The sequence below is a fragment of the Scyliorhinus torazame genome, chromosome 2 (genome assembly GCF_047496885.1).
Source record: "Scyliorhinus torazame isolate Kashiwa2021f chromosome 2, sScyTor2.1, whole genome shotgun sequence".
NCBI classification, from domain to species: Eukaryota; Metazoa; Chordata; class Chondrichthyes; order Carcharhiniformes; family Scyliorhinidae; genus Scyliorhinus; species Scyliorhinus torazame.
Window position 1 is genome coordinate 40393081 of NC_092708.1, and position 13511 is coordinate 40406591.

The window sequence follows — 13511 nt, forward strand, 5'->3', positions numbered from 1 at the left end:
AGTGCCACCAACCTTGTCTTCACAAGATCCTCCTAATCTGGTGGCAAGAAAGGCAATTGAAATAAGTGTCCTCTCCCAAGCATTGAGGCGCTAATTACTTAAGACCAGATCCACTGAGCAGGGCATGTTGTTTGTGTGCCTGGCAGCAGACTCCCATAGTAACTGCTCTACTTGGAACTCAGTCATGGCAGGAGACTCACAGGAGGACAATGAAAGCGCTTCAGTGATGTTGTCAATGCACCTCTGGAAGAGGTCAAACATCCATGCTGGCTTATGAGAGGTCCTTGACTTGTGACCGACCAAAATGGAGAAGGGTCAATCAGGAGGGTGCTGAACACAATGACAGACTTTGTCGGCAACTCACAGGGGTGAAGTGGAGGCATGGGAGGGAGCTCACAAATCTCCAAACAACCCCTTTACCCAAGCCTCCAAGCAACACCCGCCTCTCATTTGCCAGAGCCGGCAGACGACACATTGGACTTAGTTAACCATTTCAGAACCCATTAAACTGGAATGGAAGTAAGTCATCCTTGATCCTGAGGGACCGCCCATGGAGACGTAGAAGGGCAATAGCCATTCTGCATTTGAAATGCTTATGATATTGTTTTCTTATCTTTTTAAGTTGGTATGCAGGTGCAGCATGTAATTGTAAAGGCAAATGGAATGTTAGCGTTTATTGCAAAAGGACTGGAGTATAAAAGTAGAGAAGTGTTGTTGCAATTGTAGAGGGTGTTGATGAGACCACATCTGGAGTATTGTGCCCAGCTTCGGTCTCCTTATTTGAGGAAGGATGTGGTGGCATTGGAGGCAGTTCAGAGGAGATTCACCAGATTCATTCTGGAGATGAAAGGAGAGATTGAACAGTTTGAGCTCGCAGGAGTTTAGAAGGATGAGAGGGGATCTGATCGAGGTGTGTAAAGTACTAACGGGATTGATAAATGTTCCCCCTTGTGGGGCAATCTAGAACGAGAGGTCACAGATATACGTTGAGAGGCAGTAGATTTAGACCTGAGATGAATGTGTGGAACTCGCTGCCCCATAGTGCGGTGGAATCTGGGTTATTAACCAAGGACATAAATATATTTATGATTAAAAAATGGGTTAAAGGGATATGGTGACCAGGTAGGGAGTTGGATTTGAGACCAAGAAGAGATCAGCCATGATCTGATTGAATGGCGGAGCAGGCTCGAAGGGCTGAATTGCCTACTTCTACTCCAAGTTCCTAAGAATCCTCATGAAGGAGCTCAAGCAGCTTCCTGAACCCATCATTACTGAGTGAGGAGATTAGCCATTCCAAGCACGCCAAGGCTTGCTGTTCAGAAACCATAATCCCTCCTATGCAACATAGCTGAGAATGGAAAAACTTCAGGGGAAACCATTTTCAGGACAATCCGAGGAACTGGAGCTGGTTTTTGTTTGTTCAAAGTGTGTAGGCGCAGGCAAAGCATGAAATCCACTTGTTCTGATGTGAGTTTATTCACAAAAACAGGTTACTACGTTCAAGGAATTAAATTGGTTACAGCATGAATAAATAGAAGCCCCTTTCAGCTATCAAAAATTCTGCCTGTGCGGAGTCTGCACCGTTTCTGCGTGGGTTTCCTCCGGGTGCTCCGGTTTCCTCCCACAGTCCAAAGACGTGCGGGTTAGGTGGATTGGACGTGCTAAATTGCCCTTAGTGTCCCCAAAAAATGGTTTGGAGGGGTTATTGGGTTAGGGGGTTAGGGTGGAAGTGAGGGCTTAAAGTGGGTCGATGCAGACTCGATGGGCCGAATGGCCTCCTTCTGCACTGTATGTATGTATGTTCTAAACTACAATGCTTGTGTTTTTCAATTCTAATTAATGACAACCGTTGTCTTTCTTTCATTCATTTATATTTGCTTTTTTAAAACACACTGAATAATTCATTTATTCTGACTGCAGTGGGTGAGAATAGCACATTAATTCCAGAAACAAACAAAAAAATGTGTTTTTATCATCAATAACCTTTTGTACATTTCTCCCTAATTTCTCTAAATGGAGACAGTTTTACTTGCGTTCGGAGGAAGATTCTGGCCGGAATTCTCCGTCCGTTTTCTGGCGGTGGGAGTCCCTGGTTCTGCCGGCATCACACCCCTGTCCACGGGTTTCCCGGTGGCGTGGGATGGCTTCAGTGGGAATTCCCATTGACAAGCGGCAGGAGCAGAGTATCCCACCGCCCAGGAACGGTGCGCTGCCTCCCGCCGCTGAGAAATACGTGGCTGGGGGACCAGAGAATGCCGCCCTCACAATACAAGTCCACACTTAGTCAATTAGAATGAATTTTGTCAATATTAAGTCGCATTGCAGCAAAACCTGGTCCAGAAGGAAAACTATAAATTAGTTTAATCCTTTCTGACTCGAATTCAAAAGCAAATTACTGCAGATGCTGGAAACCTAAAATAAAAACATAAAGTGCTGGAAAAGCTCAGCAGGTCAGGCAAAATTTGTGGGGAGAGAAAAACATAACAGACGGGATTCTCCGACCTCCCAGCCACGTGTTTTCGGCCGCAGGAGGCTGCGCGCCGTTCGCTGGCAATGGAATTCCCTTCGTAACCACCCCGCGTCGCAGGGAAACCCGCGGGTGTGGGCGCACAGACGGCGCATCGGAGAATCCTGCCGCCATCAAATGGTCGGAGAATTCCAGCCGGCATTGCAGGTCAGTGACCTTTCATCAGATCTTGCTGACAAAAGATCATCCACTTGACATTCTGGCCAGAATTCTCCAGTCGTTGCGATTCACTTTTCCCGTTAGTGACAAATGCCCGCCTGCGGGTTTCCCGCCGCCCTGGAGTGGTTATAATGGAAAATCCCATTGACAAGCAGCGGGGAGATAGAATCCCGCTGGCAGCGAATGCTGAGCCGTCGAGAAACACATGGCTGGGACATCGGCGAATCTCGCCCACTGTTTCACTCCACAGATGCTGCCTGACCTGCTGAGTCTTCCCAGCAAGTTTTGGTTTTATTAATTTTTCTGACTACGTTTATGTTTTCTTTTATGTACTTAGCATAAAACCCAAATTCTAAACAATAGAACATGAAAAAGCCATTTTAGCTTTTTACATACAGAGATCCATTTAAGTTACAATAGTAATTATTGATCAACACATGCAGATAAGGTTAATTCTAAGTGTTTAATATTGTTTTTAAAAAAATATTTTTATTCAAGGCTTTTCAACAAAATATAAATAGACATAAAATCAAAAGGGCAATCAAAGAGCAACAAAAGACCATCACAACAACCCACCCAATAACCCCAACCCTCCAATCCCTCTGACACAGACCCTCTATCACATCCCACCTTCCCATTTTTTAAACCCCCCCTATCCCCCCAAACCCACCCCCCCCCCCACACTGACCCCTTAATCCTCCTTGAAGAAATTGATGAACGGTTTCCATCTCCGAGTGAACCCTTCGTCCTACCCCTGCAGAGCAAACTTGGGGCAGGATTCTCCCGTACCCGGCGGGGCAGGGGGTCCCGGCGGGACGGAGTGGCGTGAACCACTCCGGTGTCGGGCCGCCCCAAAGGGGCGCAATCCTCTGCACCTTCAGGGGCTAGGCCCGCCCCGGAGTGGTTGGCGCCCCATCGGCTGGCAGGACGGGGGCCTGGCGCCACACCAACCGGCGCCGAAGGGGCTCCGCCGGCCGGCGACTGCGCGGGAGCACCAGCGCATGCTAGCGTCATCCCCGCGCATGGGCACTGGGATCCACTTCCGCATCGGCCATCGCGGAGGACCACAACGGCCGATGCGGAAGGAATAGAGTGCCCCCACGGCACAGGCCCGCCCGCGGATCGGTGGGCCGCGACCGCGGGCCAGGCCACCGTGGGGGCACCTCCCGGGGCAAGATCCCCCCGCGACCCCCCAGGAACCCCGGAGCCCGCCTGCGCCAGGTCGCACCGGTAAGGGACCTACTCTGATTTACGCAGGCGGGACCGGCTACAGGCGGGCGGGACTTCGGCCCACCGCAGGCCGGAGAATTCGGGCAGCCCCCACGCCCATTGAGTCGCGCTGGACCCCGCCATTTTCCGAGGCGGGCGGCGTGACTCACGCCACGCCGGTTTTTGGGGTGTGGGAGAATTGGGAGGACGGTGGGGGTGGGATTCATGGGGTCGGAGATTCCCGCCCTTGATCTTCTCTAGCCGCAGGAATTCTGCCAAGTCGCTCACCCACACCCCTGCCTTCCGAGGCTCCGAGACTCGCCAACATAACAAAATCCATCTCCGGGCTGTCAGGGAGGCTCAGGACGATACATCGACTTCTCCCCCCCCACGCACCCCTGGGTCTTCTGATACTCCAAATGTTGTCACCTCCAGACTCAGGGTCACCGTCAACCCCAGAACCTTGGAGATAACATCTGAGAACCCCTGCCAGGACCTCCTCAGTCCTGGACACACTCAGAACATGTGGATGTGATTTGCTGGCCCCCCTGCGCACCACCCACAGCTGTCCTCCACCCCCCCAAAAAACCTGCTCATCATCACTACCATCATGTTGGCCCTATGCACCACTTTAAACTGGATGAGGCTCAACTCGCACACGATGAGGACGTGCTCACCCTCCACGAAGCCTCAGCCCTTATCTAGGCCCCCAGCTCCTCTCCCAACTCCTCCTCTCACTTGCACTTAACATCCTCCACCTGGGTGTCCGCCCTCTCCATCAGTTTCTTGTAAGTATCCAAAACCTTCCCCTCCCCATTTCTTCCTCTGACAGAAGCTGATCTTCAGAGGCGGCAACCCTGGGAAAGACGGCATCTCTCTCCTCACAAAGTCCCGAACCTGCAGGTACCGGAACCCGTTCCCCTTAGGCAACTCAAACAATACCTCCAGCTCCTCCAGCCCCGCAAACTTACCCCTATAAACAGGTCCCTGAAATACTCAATCCCCGCCTGCCGCCATCCCGGGAATTCGCATCCAGTCTCGTCGGCACAAATCTATGGTTATCGCAAATAGGTGCCCACAACAACATGCCCTCCAATCCCAAGTGCTGCCTGCACTGCCCCCACTCCCTTAAATCTGACACCACCATTGGACTAACAGAATACCTGGTCGGCGAGATCGGCAGAGGCGCCAACAACAACAAAGCCCTCAAGCACGTCCCCCTACACGATGCCGCCTCCACCTATCCCCAAACCGAACCCCACTCCATGGTCCATTATCTCGCCATCGGAATGTTTGCAGCCCAATTGTAATTGTTAAAATTCGGCAACGCCAGCTTCCCCCCCCCCACACCCCCGCTCCAGAAAAGCCTGTCGCACATCCCGAGATCAACCCATTGACCTTTCTGAAAAACGGCTTCGGGAAAATGATGGGGAGATTCTGTAAAATGAACAGAAATGTAGGCAGCACCGTAATATTAGCTGACTGCACCCGACCAGCCAGCGACAACGGCAAAACATCCCACCTCCTAAAATCCGCCTTTGTTCAATATTGGCTTTGTTTACAGAAATAAAATGCATCTGGTTGCACAGTCTGTGCATGAATCTTTTCGTAACCTCCTCCATTGAAAATGTAGGCCATCTCTGACTTCTCCATCCTCGAACCCTGCCCATTTTAAAATCAATTTTTAGTATGTGGATGTCAAGGTCAAGGCTGACGTTTATTGTTCTTCCCGAGTTTGCCCTTGCAAAGATGTTGATGGCTCATCTCCTTGAACTGCTATAGTCCGTGCAGTGAAGGTTCCCCCACGATACGTTTAGTTAAGATGCTACAGAACCTAAACCAAGCGCCAATGAAGCAATGCTGCTGTATGTCCAAATAGCGATGACGTGTGGCTTGAAGGAGAACTTGGAAGGTTCTAGTGTTCTGCTGCCCCGCAGTACTTATCCTTCTCAGAGGCAGAGGTTGTGCCTGGAATGCAAAACTATAAACTCCAACTCACCATGAGCACTGACACTGGCAAATATTTTTGGTATTTCAAATGTAGGATTTCATTGAACAAGTCAATTGAATCAGTCTAGCTTTGGTAAGAGAAAACACTTTGAAAATAACAGTGAGGAAAAGAAACATATCTAATTTCTCCTAAAGGGATTGATGAATAATTTGGTTTTGCAATACACAATTACCTATTAAATGAAAAAATAATAGAAAGACTTGTGCTTACATGTCTCTCATGACCTTAGGACACCTCAAAGTGCTTTACTGCCAATGAAGTACATGTGAAGTGTTGTCGCTGGTGTAATGTTGGAAATGCAGCAGCCAATTTGCATACAGCAGGCTTCCAAAAACAGCAGTGTGATAATGGGCAGATATTCTGTTTTACTGATGTTGGTTGAGGGATAAAAGTTAATATGGTCAATGTGGATAACTTCCCTGCTCTTCTTCAAAGTCATGATGTGGAGATGCCAGCATTGGACTGGAGTGGGCATCGTAAGAAGTCTTACAACATCAAGTTAATGCCCAACAGGTTTGTTTCGCATCACTAGCTTTCGGAGCACTGCTCCTTCCTCAGGTGAATATAGAGGAGGGTTCCAAAAACACATATGTAGACAAAGCCAGTGATGCAAGATGATACTTTAAATGCGAGTCTTTGCAGGTAATTAAGTCTTTACAGGTCCAGACGGTGCGACTGGAGCGAGTGATAATCACAGGTTAAAGAGATGTCTCAAGCCAGGACCGTTGGGAGGATTTCGCAAGCCCAGGCCAGATGGTGGAGTGTGAATGTAATGCGACATGAATCCAAGGTTCCGGTTGAGGCTGTAGTCATGCGTGCGGAACTTGGCTATCAGTTTCTACCCGGCGATTCTGCATTGTCGTGTGTCCTGAAGGCTGCCTTGGAGAATGCTTACCCAAAGATCAGAGGCTGAATGCCCTTGACTGCTGAGGTGTTCCCCGACTGGAAGGGAACATTCCTGCCTGGCGATTGTCGCGCGATGTCCGTTCATCCGTTGTCGCAGCATCTGCATGGTCTCACCAACGTACCACGCTTCGGGACATCCTTTCCTGCAGCACATGAGGTAGACAATGTTGGCCGAGTCGCACGAGTATGTATCGCGTACCTGGTGGGTGGTGTTCTCACATGTAATGGTGGTATCCATGTCAATGATCTGGCACGTCTTGCACAGATTGCCATGGCAGGGTTGTGTGGTATCGTGGTCGCTGTTCTTAAGGCTGGATAGTTTGCTGCAAACAATGATCTGTTTGAGGTTGCGCGGTTGTTTAAATATAGAATTTACAGTGCAGAAGGAGGCCATTCGGCCCATCGAGACTGCACCGGCTCTTGAAAAGAACACCCTACCCAAGGTCAACACCTCCACCCTATCCCCATAACCCAGTAACCCCACCCAACACCAAGGGCAATTTTGGACACTAAGGGCAATTTATCATGGCCAATCCACCTAACCTGCACATCTTTGGACTGTGGGAGGAAATCGGAGCACCCGGAGGAAACCCACGCAGACACGGGGAGAACGTGCAGACTCCGCACAGACGGTGACCCAGTGGGGAATCGAACCTGGGACCCTGGAGCTGTGAAGCAATTGTGCTATCCACAATGCTACCGTGCTGCCCCAAGTAGGCAAGTAGTGGGGTGTGGGGATGACCTTGGCAAGATGTTCATCCTCATTGATGACATGTTGTAGGCTGCGAAGAAGATGCCTAGTTTCTCCGCTCCGGGGAACTACTGGACAACGAAGTGTATTCTGTTGGTTCACGTCAAAGTGATTTTACAGCAGCTTTTATGTCCTCCTGTACAGACAGGGCCTCAGTATATTTAAAAGACAGCACATCTGACAGTGCAGCACTGCACTGGAGTGCCAAACTACATTTTGTGCTCATACTTTGGAGTGTAACTAACTGAATAAATCCTCTTGCTCAGCAGTGAGCCACAGCCAATCGGGCAAAACAATATGATGCAGACAGTATTGCTCAACTGAAAGTAAACCGTTAATTATTGTCAGGATGGGAGGTTGTTTTGTGCCTTTCGCACATATCTATTGAATGGTTAGATGTGTCACTGCACATTCAAGGGGGACTAATTTATCCCAGCTCGGGACCTCAAGATCATTATCCAATCAAGATTCAAGCACAGATTTCCAAATTAGTCTGTGGAGCCACACATAATCTGCATCAGCGAGAGTGAATCCTGGTGCTGCGTGGGGATCCAAGATGACAGCTCCTCACCAACAGGAACGAAGGTTGAATTTTGAAATAAAATTGAAAATGCACAGTAAAGCATAACTCCCTAAACAGCTGAGAAGGAAGTTAATCTGGGTTATGTTTTAGAGGTCGATGCTTCATTAGAAATGCTTTACAGCTTCAGTGTCCCAGGTTCGAGTCCTGGTTTGGCTCACTGTGCGGTGTCTGCAAGTTCTCCCCGTGTGAAATGAAATGAAATGAATGAAAATGAAATGAAAATCGCTTATTGTCACAAGTAGGCTTCAAATGAAGTTACTGTGAAAAGCCCCTAGTCGCCACATTCCGGCGCCTGTTCGGGGAGGCTGGTACGGGAATTGAACCTTGCTGCTGGCCTGCCTTGGTCTGCTTTCAAAGCTAGCAATTTAGCCCTGTGCTAAACAGCCCCTGTCTGCATGGATTTCCTCCGGGTGCTCCGGTTTCCTCCCACTGTCCAAAGATGTGTAGGTTAGGTGGATTGTCCATGCTACATTTCCCTTAGTGCCCAAAAAGGTTAGGTGGGGTTATGGGGATAGGGTGGAGGTGTGGGCTTAAGTAGGGTGCTCTTTCCAGGGGCTGGTGCAGACTCGATGGTCCAAATGGCCTCCTTCTGCACTGTAAATTATATGATTCTAATACTGATATTTTTTGTAATTAGCTTTATTGAGTTAGATTTTTATAAGTATCACATTGGTGGAGTGCAGAGAGAGAATATTAGGTGGGCAGATTAAACACTCATAATGTAACACATCCTTGCATTTTCCTTGCATTGAATTAGGTTGAAAATTAACTGAACGCGTCTTGAGTTCGGCGCATGAGCCTCCCTTGATTTTCCTCTCTCCCTGCTTGGTATAGCCAATAAACTACACAAACATTTTTTTAAAAATTGGTGTCCTTGTAAAGTGGAATGCTTGAAATTCTAACCTGCTACGGCCTGAGACAGAAGAGACAGAATGGCAGATGTGCTTTCGAGGCTGTGCACTGTGCATGGTAAGCTGTATATTGTAGTGGTGTGCCAAGGGGAGACCAGGAGCCTTCACTAGAGGGAGGGTCACCTAAGGTGGCTCCCTCACAGACTCCTGGCAGCAGCCAATTTCAAAGCAGCATTAGCAGAAGCCTAGGCACAGATTGCACCTGCCCTTTCAGCTGGGGATAGCTGTGTCGCACAGAGAGATTAAAGGCAGCAAAAATTCATCAAATGGAATCGTGCTTTACTCTTTTACCAAGAAAAAAATTCAATCAGGTTTGTGACGAGACCGAATGTAGATCTTAAGATGTCTTCTACTATTAGCAAAAAAGTACAAAATTCCTGAAGCTAACAATTTTTGCTCAATAAATTAAACAGAATTAATGGAATCGGACCAACCCGTATTCGAGCATAGACTCGATGGCCACAAAGCAATTACAAAACTTTCTTTGTGTATCTGAATGGATGACAATGAATGGGAGTTGCAGAGAAATTTGCATTAGCTGCCTCGCGAATATTGGCCCAAGCCACTCTGCTGCACACTCCAAAAGTCAGAGCTAGGTTGTCTTGACAGTGCTGGCAGTGGTCCCGGCTGCCTGGACTAATGCCAAAATGTGGTTGCTGCTTGCTGGTGATGTCAGGAAGTACATTGAGGCATTCATTTTTTTCCCCCTCCAATTTACTGTAAAGCACACCACTTCAAAGCAGTGTTCAGTTATGCTTTTGCAGTTGTAGGTATGTAGGTTTTTTTTTCTGTCAACTTGAAATGGCTGGAGTGAAGTTTGAACCCATGGCTTTCTAACTCCGATGTGACCGTTCTGTCAATTGAGCCTCAGCTGCCACTATTTTCTGAGGCACACCTTGTTTAATTCTAGGAGTTTATGCGGTACTGTGCAATTAAATGAAGGGAATGGAATTATCGCAAGCTGTTTACGCCTGTCAAAGGCCAACATCTTTTTAAAATAAAAGGCGTATCTGAATAATAATGTCATGGTATTTTACTGATGGCATTTAGATAACCTTGTTATATTGGCCTACAGAGATCAATATATCTTAATATTATCTGTGCCTGTGAAAACAAATGTTTCTCATTGAAAATACTTGTTGTCAAGTAATCTGATGTAATAAATGGCACAAGTATTTAAGAGTATAGTCGTATGAGATGGGAGTCTTTTTCAGTTCGCAACGAACCACAGCTATTGCTGTTATGAAACCAAAGTTCAGATTTCAATCTAATTCAGCAAAACAAAAACAGGATTCTTTTTCTGGACCAGGAAAAAGTATCATTGGGACTTTTTAAAGTTTACTGGGATTGAAGTTCCTTCTATTTTTTTTTGTTGCAAAAATATACTTTATTCATAAAATATCTGGAAAACACATTACAAAACATTTCATATTATCCTGACAAGAGAGGAATATTCACATTTTCTCCAGAGATCAAGATGCCCTCTGAGGTGCTCCAATTCAGGAATGGGAACGTTACAAGCATTCCAGGGAGTGCGATTCTGTTCAAACTATATACATCGGTCATGTTGCACTATGCAGTGTTTCAATACAGTTACATGCAATTAGGGTTAAGCACACAGTTCGAAGGGTTTTACACGGTTACCAGTCCCTTGGTGGACCTTTGTTGGAAGACTTACACAGTGGTCTTTCCCCATTGAACCTTGCCGGCGGCTGCCCCAAGCTTGAACGCGTCCCTCAGCGCGTAGCCCTCGACCTTGGAACGTGTCAGTCTGCAGCACTTGGTCGAAGGCAATCCTTTACACTGGAATATCAACAGGTTTAGGGCAGACCAAAGAGCTTCTTTCACGAGTTGATGATCCTCCAGCAGCAGTAGATGTTTGTCTCGGTGTGACTCCTGAGGAACAGCCCATACAGGGCAGAGTCCTGCTTCACTGAGCTGCATTGACGGAAACCACCTCACGCTGCTCCAGACCGTCTTTGCAAAGGCACGTTCCACAAGGAGGTGTTCAACCATCTCTTCCCGCCCTCCCCCCGCCCCGAAGTTGCTTCGAGGGCAGCGTGCGGTGGCGCAGAGACTTTAAGTGTGTCTGGAGGATCTGATGTGGAGTGTCCTTCTCGCCACCAGCCAATCTAGGTCTTGGTGCTTGTTTGAAAGTTCTGGTGTGAGGCATTCTGCCAGATGACAGTCTGCTCAGGGAAGCATCCGACAAGATCCACTATCTGCTTTTACCTCAGGACCTTGATGACATTATGTGTCGACCACTGCTTGATGGAATTATGGTTAAAAGTATTTTTCTGAAGAAACCTCTCATAGAAACATAGAAAATAGAAGCAGGAGGAGGCAATTCAGCCCTTCGGGCCTGCTCCGCCATTCATTATGATCATGGCTGATCATCAAGTTCAAAATCCTGAACCTGCCTTCCTCCCATATCCTGTGATCCCTTTAGCCCCAAGAACTATATCTAATTCCTTCTCAAAATTACACAACGTTTTGGCCTCAACTACTTTCTGTGGTAACAAATTCTACAGGTTCACCACTCTCTGGGTGAAGAAAGTTATCCTTACCTCAGTCCAAACAGGTTTACCCCTTATCCTCAAACTGTGACCCCTAGGTCAGGACTCTCACACCATCTTGAAATGAAATGAAAATCGCTTATTGTCACTTGTAGGCTTCAATGAAGTTACTGTGAAAAGCCCCTAGTTGCCACCTTCCGGCGCCTGTTCGGGGAGGCTGGTACGGGAATTGGCCTGCCTTGGTCTGCTTTAAAAGCCAGCGATTTAGCCCAGTGAGCTAAACCAGCCCCTGTGTCTGAATCCCCTTTCTGAATCTACCATGCCTAAGCCTGTTAGAATTTTATAAGTTTCTATGAGATCCCATCTCACTCTTCTAAACTCCAATAAATATAATCCTAATCGACTTAGTCTCTTCTCATATGACAGTCCCACCATCCCAGGAATCAGTCTGGTAAACCTTCGCTGCACTCCCTCCATAGCAAGAACATCCTTCCTCAGATAAGGACACCAAAACTGCCCACAATACTCCAGGTGTGGCCTCACCAAGCCCTATACAATTGCAGTAAAACATCTCTATTCCTGTACTCAAATTCTCACATTTTGAAGGCCAACATACCATTTGCCTTCTTTACTGCCTGCTGTGCTTGCGCGCTTACTTCCAGTGTCTGATGTATAAGGACACCAAGGTCCCGCTGAGCATCCATCTCTCTCAATTTGCACCCATTCAAATAATAATCTGCCTTCCTATTTTTGCGACCAAAGCGGATAACCTCACATTTATCCACATTATACTGCATCTGCCTTACATGTGCCCACTCACTCAGTCTGTCCAAATCCCACTGAAGCATCTCGGCATCCTCCTCACAGCTCACCCCCCAACCCAACTTTGTATCATCTTCAAATTTGGAGATAATACATTTAGTTCCCTCGTCCAAATCATTAATGTATAATATGAACAGTTGGGGTCCTAGCACAGATCCCTGCAGAATCGCACTCATCACTGCATGAGGGACTGGTGATACAGCATGGTGCAACTGCTTGGACCGTTCCATGGCAATGTGGCCAGACCCATCGTTCACAACAACGGGGACAGGTAGAACCTAAGTATGTAGTGACACTTGATGTTTATGTACTAAGGATCTGCGCACTGCTCGATGCAGCCACACACAAAGGTGGCCATCAGGAGGAGGGTAATGGTGGGTGAGTTTCTCCCTCCCTTATCCGGAGATTTGTTCACAGTGTCCCTTCTGACAAGATTCAACTTTGATCCCCAGATGAACTTCAAGATGATTCGGGTGACTGGGGCAGCTCAGGATCAGGGTGTGGGCCAGACCTGCACCACGTACAGCAGCAGCAAGAGCACCTTACAGCTGATGACCAGGTTCCTACTGCAATGGAAAGGGAGCATCGCTCCCACATGCCCAGTTTCTGCCTCATCTTGGCAATACTACCCTCCCAGATTTTGATACATGCCCCAGTCCCTCTGAACCATATCGCCAGCACATTCAGGCATTCTGACCTGACGATGAAGGGGAAGAGGATCAGTCACCCCAGTTCCCAAAGAACATGGCCTTCCTTTTGCCATGGTCTACCTTGGCACCCGAGGCCAGTTTGAACTGGTCTCAGACGTTCATTAGCCTGAGCACTGACATTGGGTCTGGGCGGAAGACGACAGCATCGTCCATGTACAGGGAGGATTTGACCTGAGGGGAGAAGGCAGGAGGATGGGGATGAGAATCGTATCAGCCATGATAGAATGGCAGAGCAGACTGAATGGGCCGAATGGCCTAATCTTGCTCCTAATAGCGTTATGGTCCAATGGAGTGCCTTCGCTGACTGGGATTGTCACTCCTCTAATGCCTGAATCCTTCCTGATGGGCATGATAAAAGGTTCTATACGACATACAAACAGGACAGGGGAGAGAGAGCAGCCCTGCC